At 39.8% G+C, this 10,030-nt stretch overlaps 1 long non-coding RNA gene across 2 annotated transcripts in view; it reads left to right on the top strand.

Annotated features, from left to right (window-relative positions):
- The first annotated feature begins 3,162 nt into the window (after window positions 1-3,162).
- LOC137607819 (uncharacterized) overlaps window positions 3,163-10,030 on the top strand; it is a 47,234-nt gene continuing 40,366 nt past the window's right edge. The window contains exon 1 of one of the 2 annotated variants that reach the window (XR_011038041.1): window positions 3,163-3,273. This is a non-coding gene — a long non-coding RNA (uncharacterized lncRNA). Of the gene's footprint in view, window positions 3,274-3,460; window positions 3,629-10,030 lie in introns of those variants that run through there. The other variant, XR_011038040.1, reaches the window with a different exon arrangement.

The raw sequence follows: 10,030 nt of genomic DNA, 5'->3' as shown, positions 1-10,030 counted from the left end.
AAATTTATACTTAAACTTGTAGCAGAGTAGTCTTAAAACATCGTTATTCCGTGGACTGTTGTTATTGAGGTAAAGTAGGAGACTTAGCCGATCGTCATAAGTTTAAAAAGTTATTCCTGATAACAAGTCTAACACAGATACCCGGGCTTTTCTCAAAGCAGTAAACAGGTCTTGTAACAGTGCAGCTGAAGAAAAGCAGTATTTTCCACTGCACAGTGTTTATCATACAATTCAGATAAGGAATTTGCATGAGATGATATGATGTCTTCTGGTTCAATTAGATCGTGACAAGTGTTTGGCCGCCCCCCTTCTCCGTGGGCGTTGGAATTTGATTTCCGGTTCCGGTTCATCCTGTGAGACCGCCACCTATGTCCTATAAATGGAATCGTTATTGTAAGTGTGTGTGTGTGTGTGTGTGTGTGTGTGTGTGTGTGTGTGTGTGTGTGTGTGTGTGTGTGTGTGTGTGTGTGTGTCAGAGTAGATGAGTTCAAGTGTGTGGAAATTTACTGAGACAGGGTGATGGAAAAGTACTGAGTGTGTGATTAAACTTGAATACAGTGAAGCGAGCAAAATAGCAAATAGCATGTATATAATGTTTAACTCTCTTCAAACTACAGACAAATCTTCACTAAGGCATCCCAATTTTCCCACGTCATCATTGGATTTAATGGTAACAGTCCTAGGATCATGTGACCCTCATCACACGACTTCTTGTCCAAGAAAACATCCTCTAGAAACTGGAGTCACATTGCTATCATTATTAGTTTGATAATTATAGCAGATTAAAACTAATACTGTTAGTGACTTCAAATGTTTATTGAGTTTCCCTCAGTTCAGAATCCATTCATACACAAATTTATTCAAAACGCCTTCTTAACTTCTTGAGTATTCCATCTCACAGAAAACCAAAAACACACTATTGTTGGTGGAGGTCAAGACTGAATAACAGCGTTGACAGAGCTATTGTCAGAGTAGAAGATGGGGTTTCACTGGAACTGATTCAACATGAAAATACGTACAGGCATTCAATGGGCGTACACATCAGTTTTTGACAGAAAATTTTCTAAATGAACTCACTTTGGTGATTCATAGTCCTTGTCACTGAATGAACCTGTGATTTCGATTATGAGCTACTCTGACTGGTCACAGAGGGCCACGCTTTCCACTCAGACATGACTGAAATAACACCACATTTGTTACAACTGTAAAGACTCTGAAAGCTGCAAATCAGACTAAAACTTCATAATTTACTTTTCAATTATACATTGCTGAGAAATTAACTCTTCATGCATTTAATGGGGTAAATTGTGCTGAATTGAATGGAATGGCTTGAACTAATAGACTGAATGTACCACTAAGCAGTCAGAAGTGGCTCTGAATATAAAAACAACACGTTGACATGAGTCCCTGGCATTGACAACTAATTCCTGAGCTGAATGAATTGATTTGAAGTTTTTCTATCTGGAAAAGTACTCTGATTAATAGCTTTTTCACAGAAAGCTAATTGATGGTTATGTCAGTCCCCGTGCCAATAAAAGCAAAATTACTGAAAAACCACACATTTACTTGTAATTTGTGTGAAAACACCCATGTGAATAAATGTTTTTTTCTGCCAGGTTTTGTACTAAATCCACACTGATCTGGTGTTTAATCTAAATTTAACATCCTCCTGGTTCATTGTGGAAGAAGACATTAAGATTAAGAAAGGACAGCGTCACAGTTTCTGACTGTAATTGTGATCCTGTACAGATCAGGACTGACACCTGTGTTCAGTGATCAGATCAGCGGAGAACTCCTCAGTGTAAAAGAGTGATCCAAATGTATTTCAGATCTGATAAGTCAGACTTCATCCAGGTGATCAGGGCATCATTTTCTCAACATCCCATATGCTCCTATCTGCAAAATCAACTGAGAAAGCTGTACTAGGTCCTGGAGGTATTTGGTTACACTTTAAATTACAGAAAAATATCAGTGTTGGTTCAGAAAATCTACAAAAAGTTGGCATAAATAACCTTAATAGAGGCTGCAATGACGTTCAACGTTGTTCCTCTTTTCTTTGCTGCTGTGGCCATTGTAGGTTGTTTACTGTGAGAGGACATGAATTTAGGAGAAATCTCAAAAAAATCTTTTGTGAATGTCTACAGCTTCTCATTCATTTGTAACTTTAACATGATATATTTTGCTGTACCTGTCTGCTCCATGTCTACAGTGTCTCTTGACTCTTGACTCTTGTCAACATTTAGAAGCTGTTTGAACCCTCTGCTTTGATTGATTTCATCATTTACACCTTGTTTTAGAAAGAAGACAACACATTATTAACAATTACAAGTACAGGCTACTCAGCCACCCTGTTAGTAAGTCACAAGATTCCCTTAAATAAGATGGAAAAATGCATTTGTTAAGGAATGTTTATTTACAAGTAGAGATTCCATTAAGCGTGACCTGATGGGGTCTCTGATCACTCATTCCAGCTGACACAGCAGACCACAGAGCTGAGGTGTGGACTGTTAGCTACATTTATGATCACAGAGAACAGGAGGACGCAGTAGATGAAAGCCTCACTCCTGATCATACGCTCCTGTAAAAAAGCAAATTGTTTGCTGACAGAAAAGTGAATTTTTTAAGGCATCAGATATTCAGGGTCTTCACAAAAATAACATGAAAATACAAATTAGGATGTATTTTGTTTTAAGTTAATTAAATTGTAAAAATTTGGCCAAATAATGTGAGTGTAGTTAAGACAGAGTGGACTTGAAATCAGGAACTTTTGCTTAAAACTTTGTGGACCACCACAGATTACTGCTCAATGTACTAAAATGCACTGGTGATTCTCAAACATTTGCTGTCATGTCCATGTGTTTGGAATTTTAAAAAAGTGAGCATTTACTTAGGCGCAAGTCAGACAGACGACTAAGTGACACTAAGAAGGCTTCACTGTGGAGAAAGAGATTAATAGAGGCCACATTCAGTCCTTGAAGAGGAAGAGGGGCTGCAGAGAGGAATGTGAGTTATATTTGACCTCCCCATGGCACCGTGCCAACATGGAAATGGAGAGTGGAGAAAGAGATGAACATGAGTAAGGGAAACCTGAGAGACAGAGTGCACAGACAGGAGGACTCGCCGAGGGAAGGAGAGAAGTGTGAGCTGGCAGGATGGTGAAGGAGAGAGACAAGGGTGATGGAAAACAAGAAGGAGGAAGCAGAAAGAATGAGGGAGAGAAAGAGAGGAGGGAGAATAAAAAGCCAGGCAGCCAGCTGTCAATGTGAAAGTGAGGTATGTTTGGAACGGTGTCAGTCTATATAGAGCTCACTGTGCATGTGTTAACAGTCTCCTCTATCTATCTCTAAAGGAAGTCCCTCTTCCTATTGGCACCATGCACTGTTTACTCCCATAATGCACTTCCCAGACACCCAGATTACTCAGTCAGCTCTGTCAATATGGACAGATAGTACCTGTGTGAATGAGGAAAACTATTAACTTGTGTATTGAGACTAAATGTTCTTCAGTCATGTTCCTTCAATTTGCTGCCTGCTGTTCTACATGAGAACTAGAACGCTGACATCATCCCAAAATTCCTTTCAGCTATTCCTGAAATATGGAACATGTTTAACATCTTGAGGTCAACCAGGTGAGTTATATGGGCTTGTTCAATATAAATTAAGTGTGCGTGTGTGTGTGTGTGTGTGTGTGTGTGTGTGTGTGTGTGTGTGTGTGTGTGTGTGTGTGTGTGTGTGTGTGTGTGTGTGTGTGTGTCTGTGTCTGTGTCTGTGTGGTCTGTGTGTGTCTGTGTGTGTGTCTGTGTGTGTCTGTGTCTATGTGCACACTACTATGCAAGAGCACCATATGCTTTGCGTCAGCTGTTTCAGCAAAACCTGCTCTCAGATGGGGAGTATCACATTAGCAGTTTCTTCTCATATCTTCTTCTGTCTCTGTTAACTTACTTTTCTGCCTCAGGTTGTGGGCACATTTTCAAATAAAACATTTAATGTTCCATTGGACACCTCAGTCAAGACAAACAGGTTGTTCCTATGGAGAGTCAGAATGAGTAGAAATGATATGATCGAACAAAAGCAACACTGTTGAAGTAGATAAAGCAAAAGGGACAAGCTGAGAGAACATTATTGATTGTGCGCATTTATTGGTGTATTTATTTTATTGTTATTTCACTACTCTCTTGATTCCTTATGATCATAAGTGCCGGCTGGCCAACTTAGAACTCTAGACTTCTTACACCACAGATCAAGACTGATCCATAATGAGTGAGACATGATGATGAACTGAAGTTTTCTCATTGATCTTGTGTTATCTGTAATATCCACACTATGAATATTGGTGAAAACCACAATTCAACGGTCCTTACTTACTGTGCCTTCAACATTACTTCATACACTGTACATTGTCAAATAAGTTTAATTCAAACTTTTTTCTCTTTTGCTTATTTGACTTTTCAACTATGTTTTGGTCTTATTAACTTCTTAACAAACCACAAAGCCAAATTTTGAATGAAGTCCTCACAGACATGTTTAGGAGGACCTGAAAGAAGAATTTGATACCTGATTACTGCAGCAAAGTTTTAATTGTCAGCTCTTGGAGACAGGTGACCTTCAGAACGCTGATAATTGGCAAGATATCATGTCCTCTCTTTCTGCTAAGTCTTCTTTAGAAACTGATGGGAGCATTGACCAGAATCTGAGGCAGGAACAGGAAGGAGGTGCATTAGCCAGAACCCTGCTTCAAAGCAATGTCACTGAGAAGTAAAACAGCGAATCAGGAATCAGGAACTTTATTTCTTCTTCTTTTGGATTTTATGTCAATGTGACTAATTTGTATTTTGACTTTTCTTGTTCTAGTTCTTCTACACTTTACCATTAATTCGCAAAACGAGTCAAAGAATATACCGGTAAATCATCCATAAACTTTGCTTGTGTGTCATTTACTTTTAACCTGATTGTAAGTCATCAGTGACAACAATGCCAAGAGTCTCTTTGACCCCCAGAATGACACCAGAGGTCATTCATTCAATTCAACCGTCTGTTGACAGCTGATACAGGGAAGTATGAAAACGTTGACAGCACAGGGGCCGGCTAAGGAAAAGACTAACAAGTTGCTTCTATGTGGTTGAGGAACTCCGAAGTTGTCAACAGGGAGGTTTTTAACACACATGATTCTGAGGAATCTCCTACATTTATCTCTTCTAGTTCACTGCTTCACTCTCTCCCTTCCTCTTCTTTATTTTCTTCTCATTAGGTGCTTCTCTCAGGCATTCTGTCCATCATCTGCTCTGCACAAGTTCCTGACAAGAAAACAGATGTCAGATTCAGCAGCTGTCTCTCGCCCCTTTTCTCCTCATCCTCATGTCTTCAGTGTTTGAACATAATGTATATATTCGAACAGACATGTATAGTCTAGTGTCTTGGGCTTTACTTCCACGCAAAGTTCTGTTGGATGTCATCACTTGTGTGTACCTGTGTGTCTCAGACAAATTATAGTTTGAGTACAGAGGGATTAAGATGACTATGACTCAGATTTAGTCTTCTTTAGTCTATGTTTAAATGAAAATGTTTTTTATTGGGTCTGACACTTTGGCCAGATTCATGATGGAGACAAAACTAGTTTCTGTGTTACCACCTGAAGTAAAAAGTGAAAAACTGCAACTCGGGGAAAGTTTGGCTCCATAGTTTTCCACTTCAGTCAAAGAGAGAGCCTCCATATCATTTTCCATCTACAGTATTTGTATTCAATTGATTGTCTTTTATTATTCTTCAATATAATTGTAGTTTTGGCATAAAGCAAACAAGCCCATCCAAAGTAACTAAGATCAAGTGGTTTGAGGTTTATTATCTTGGGATAACACTTTGACATTAGACTGACAGACAAATGAGACAAATGAGATATCAACATGATCACGTCTTTGACCTTTAGCTGGGCAACCTCTCCTTCTACCCACAGGGGGATCCTGACACCTACAATTAAAATGATTTCTTCCACTGTTTGCAGTTTTATGTTATGCTTGAGGAGAGTGCTGGCTAAATGATCTGTGGAGTATTAAATATCAAATGCTGGGGAAAGGGCTGGGTGGAGTGTGGTGGGCCTGGCTGCACACAGTTACACTTGGATGGGTTTGAATTGAGACTGAGTTTGTCTGAGTTAGGTTGGGATTGGCTGGCAAGCTGTTTGTGTAGGTTTGGCTCAGTTGGTGAGGCTGGCTGGGCGGAAGCAGTCAATGGGCTTGGAAATATGCTAGAGTCCGCTCGTTTTGGCTGAATTTGAGACCGTGATGGCAACAGACATCACACTAGGGCTGTGGTGATTAGCCAGCCAGAAATCGTGCCAACCAACCAGCCACCCGCTAACCACAGTCAGCCAGCCACCTACCACCTACCACAGTCCACAGTTTTGTTTCTATAGCTACAGAGGGAGTGTATGTATCCCAGTGGTTAGCAGGGGACGTTGTGTCTGGATTATAGAACTTCAAAGAGACAGTCAAATGTCAGAAGCAGATGTGGTGTCATGTTGGCTTGTGTACTTACATTTAGCTGTGTGCTAGCATGCAGAGACAGGAAGGCTGAGAAGCATATCAGCAGCAGTAAGGATGGCGAATTCTGATGGACAGGTGGAATCTGAGAAACAGGATTTTTACCATTTTTTAAATATAATTATAGAACTTCTGACACTTTATGCAAATCAGATTGTACACAGATTAATCTGATCAAAGTCCAATCACATTTAACATGTCCTGCAGTGGAAACTAGATACTGACATTTACTAAAGTAGCGCATTACATACTTTTTTTGGTAAGCTCATAGACTACATTTTTATAATAAACATAATATTTAAAAAAAAAAAACTTTTTTAAGTCAATAGGACCAAACACTATATATAATGTCCATTTTTTGTGTACAGGCAAAAAAAATCATTGTTAAATTACAATATTCTGCTTTATTTAAATATTTCATGCACCATTTTGTGTTTTGTACTTATGGACCACAGATATTCGATAAAATTTTGGATAGAATCTGGATTTTAACTCAACTGCATGTGTGTGTGTGTGTGTGTGTGTGTGTGTGTGTGTGTGTGTGTGTGTGTGTGTGTGTGTGTGTGTGTGTGTGTGTGTGTGTGTGTGTGTGTCTGTCTGTTTCTAAAACCTCATTACTCCACAGTTTAATTCTGATGCTCGTGCTCCAATTATAGTTGCCGTCAGCAGTGTACAGGAATCAACATGTGCACCCTGGCTGGTGTGCAGCCCCACACACAGAAAGCTGTGATGCAAAATGTTCTGATGCCTTTCCATCACAACCAGCATGACTTTTTCCCCCAGTATGTGCTACAGTAGCGTCTCTGTGGGATCAGACCACACTGGATAGACTTTGCTCCCAACACACATAAATGAGTCTGGGGCACCCAAGACTCTGTAGCTGGTTCCCCTTTTGGCCTTTTAAAGACCACCATTAGTAGAAACTATCTGATGTAGATCAGGAACACCCAAGATCTGCAGCTTTAGGACATGCCAGGCCATCTGGATCTTCATGTCTTCATGTTTGATTAAAATCCCTGCTTCCAATACATCAGCCTTGAGGACAAAATCTCAATTTACTGTCTCAGGTGTCCCATCCACTGACGGTTGCCAATGTAACATTATTATAAAGAAAGAAAGTATACTTTATTGATCCCCAGATGGGGAAATTGCTTTTCCACTCAGATGTACATTTTTGTGTTATTTACAGTGTGTATGTACAGGCCCCTGAAACAGGGGCAGAGCCCACAAGGGGCCTGTAAACATGCAATTAGTACACACAACATCAAACAGAACATGGGGAGGCAGAGTGACGGGCAGCGACTTTCGGGGTGCGCCCCAATTGAGCAGCTTTTAAGGGGGATGGCGCCTCAAGGCAGTGGCCAGGAGGTGAGCCGACACCTCCCGTTGTCAGCTTACACTCCGGGTGGCTGGGCGGGAGTGGGAATCAATCCGCCGATCCAAGGGCGCATGCTCCACCGCTGAGCCACTGCCGCGCCCATTATGAGGACATAATCAAAGTAATACCCTTCACCTATCAACTGCTGTAATGCTATGAAGGATTGGTGCTGGCATGCAGATGAGCATGGATTGTACAGAATCTGTAAATTAGTTTACTATTTTATAATTGTAGAAGTTAAATTAAACTTTGAATCTTTTTCTAATAGTTCCCACATTCACTGAACATTTCTGGAGTTTCTCAGCAAAACGTTTTTCAGCGTTGTGCTAAACAACTGTAGAAGCTGGAACTTATGAGAAGCTTCTGTACAACAAACTTTTACTTTTGCAGAACTTTGAACACAGGGCGTCTTTTTCTTCATTAAACACAACATTCATACAGACTCTGAACGTTGAATAATAGCTGTGTAAAAAAATCAAATGAAACATAAACAATGTGAATGCTATCTTAAATAAATAAGACTGTACAAACCAATTGAAGATGTGAAGGCGGGCTTATTAAAGCATATTGTTTGATCTGTTTGCAATGTAATTTTCATATTTATTCAAAATGGCTCAAACCAGTGTGACATGTTTGTACCGGTTTTACAACACAGAGGCAGTTTAACTGTTGAGATAGAATTTACATGTAAACGGAGGCAATACACGCAAACAACTACAATAGGACTCTAATTCAAAACAAACGTCCCTTATCTGGATGGCAACAGAAACTGAGAAGACAAGTTTATTTCCATTAAATATCAGCTTTGTGTCAGTGTGTGGTACACTTTAGGAGGCATTTAGTTATTTAATGAAAAAAACAACAACAAGAAACTGTTTTAATAACAAGTCATTTAATTTTTTTTTTGAATGCTTGCAAAGAATGTTGAATGCATGTGAAAGTGTTTCTTGTCTTCAGCATAAAACACTTTAAATACAGGACTTTTTCTTTTGATGGTGAATTGTCCCAGAATTGAAATGACCTTAATTTTTTCCTGACCACTGACAGTCATGAAATACCATTGCTTTTGAAGCAACCTCTCCAATGCCTCAATTGAAGCTCCGAGAGTTTTTTCATATATGTCCAACTTTACATGTTAACTTGTACTAAAATGAATGAAACAATCAGAAGCTGAATCTGTGCACGAGCTGTACTACAGAGCCTACTGAAAGAAATCTTTTGTTTCCCATGTTTTAAGAGAAGGATTTTTTTTTTTCATTTTTGATAAAATATGCGAAAAATATTTCCCCAAATGAATTTAATCAGCGCTTCATGTGTTCATAGATTTGGACACAGTAAAATAAAAAATTAACCCAGCATGGAAAAACAATGTTCATGGAACAAAGCAACTATCTTGCAGCAGCAGGATCTTTTTCTAGGGAGAGTGTGCCATCTAGTGATTCTTAGATATTACAACACAAACTGCCCTTGATGACAGCTGGAGAGGGAGGCCACTTCTCTCTCTCAATGACACAGTGTTCAATCAAAATGAAAATATTCTTTCTTTATTTACTTTTTAGCAGATATCATGACATCTGAAAATGTACATTACAAGTGGACAATGTAATTCATCCTGGAAGATTTAATTAATAATCCTGATAGGGTTTGATATTTACAGGTTTCATTCAGATTGTTCCAGCTGCTCTGTGACCTCGACACCCGGCCATTAGTGGTGATGTTGTGCTGCTGACTTCACAGTTGCTAGACACCTGGAATTTCAATTTGAAACACAAACATTTGGCTCCTTCACATCTGGCAGGTGGAGTGTATGATGGTACAAACACAGAGGTTCTTTCAGGTTTGCAGAGTACTAGCGAGCAACTGGAGCTGACACTGTGTTCCTTACAGACAGAGAGACTAAGCCTGGTTCTTCCTGCAGCATAGCTTCTCCTCAGAGACATGTGGGGTACAACATGCTGTTTCCCTCAAGAGAGATTGGGACTGACTCGAAACACACACACACACACACACACGCGCACACACACACACACACACACACACACACACACACACACACACACACACACACACACACACACACACACACAGAGAGAGAGAGAGAGAGAGAGAGAGAGAGA

The sequence above is a fragment of the Antennarius striatus genome, chromosome 14 (genome assembly GCF_040054535.1).
Source record: "Antennarius striatus isolate MH-2024 chromosome 14, ASM4005453v1, whole genome shotgun sequence".
Taxonomy (NCBI): domain Eukaryota; kingdom Metazoa; phylum Chordata; class Actinopteri; order Lophiiformes; family Antennariidae; genus Antennarius; species Antennarius striatus.
This window is presented reverse-complemented; position numbering and strand designations above follow the sequence as displayed.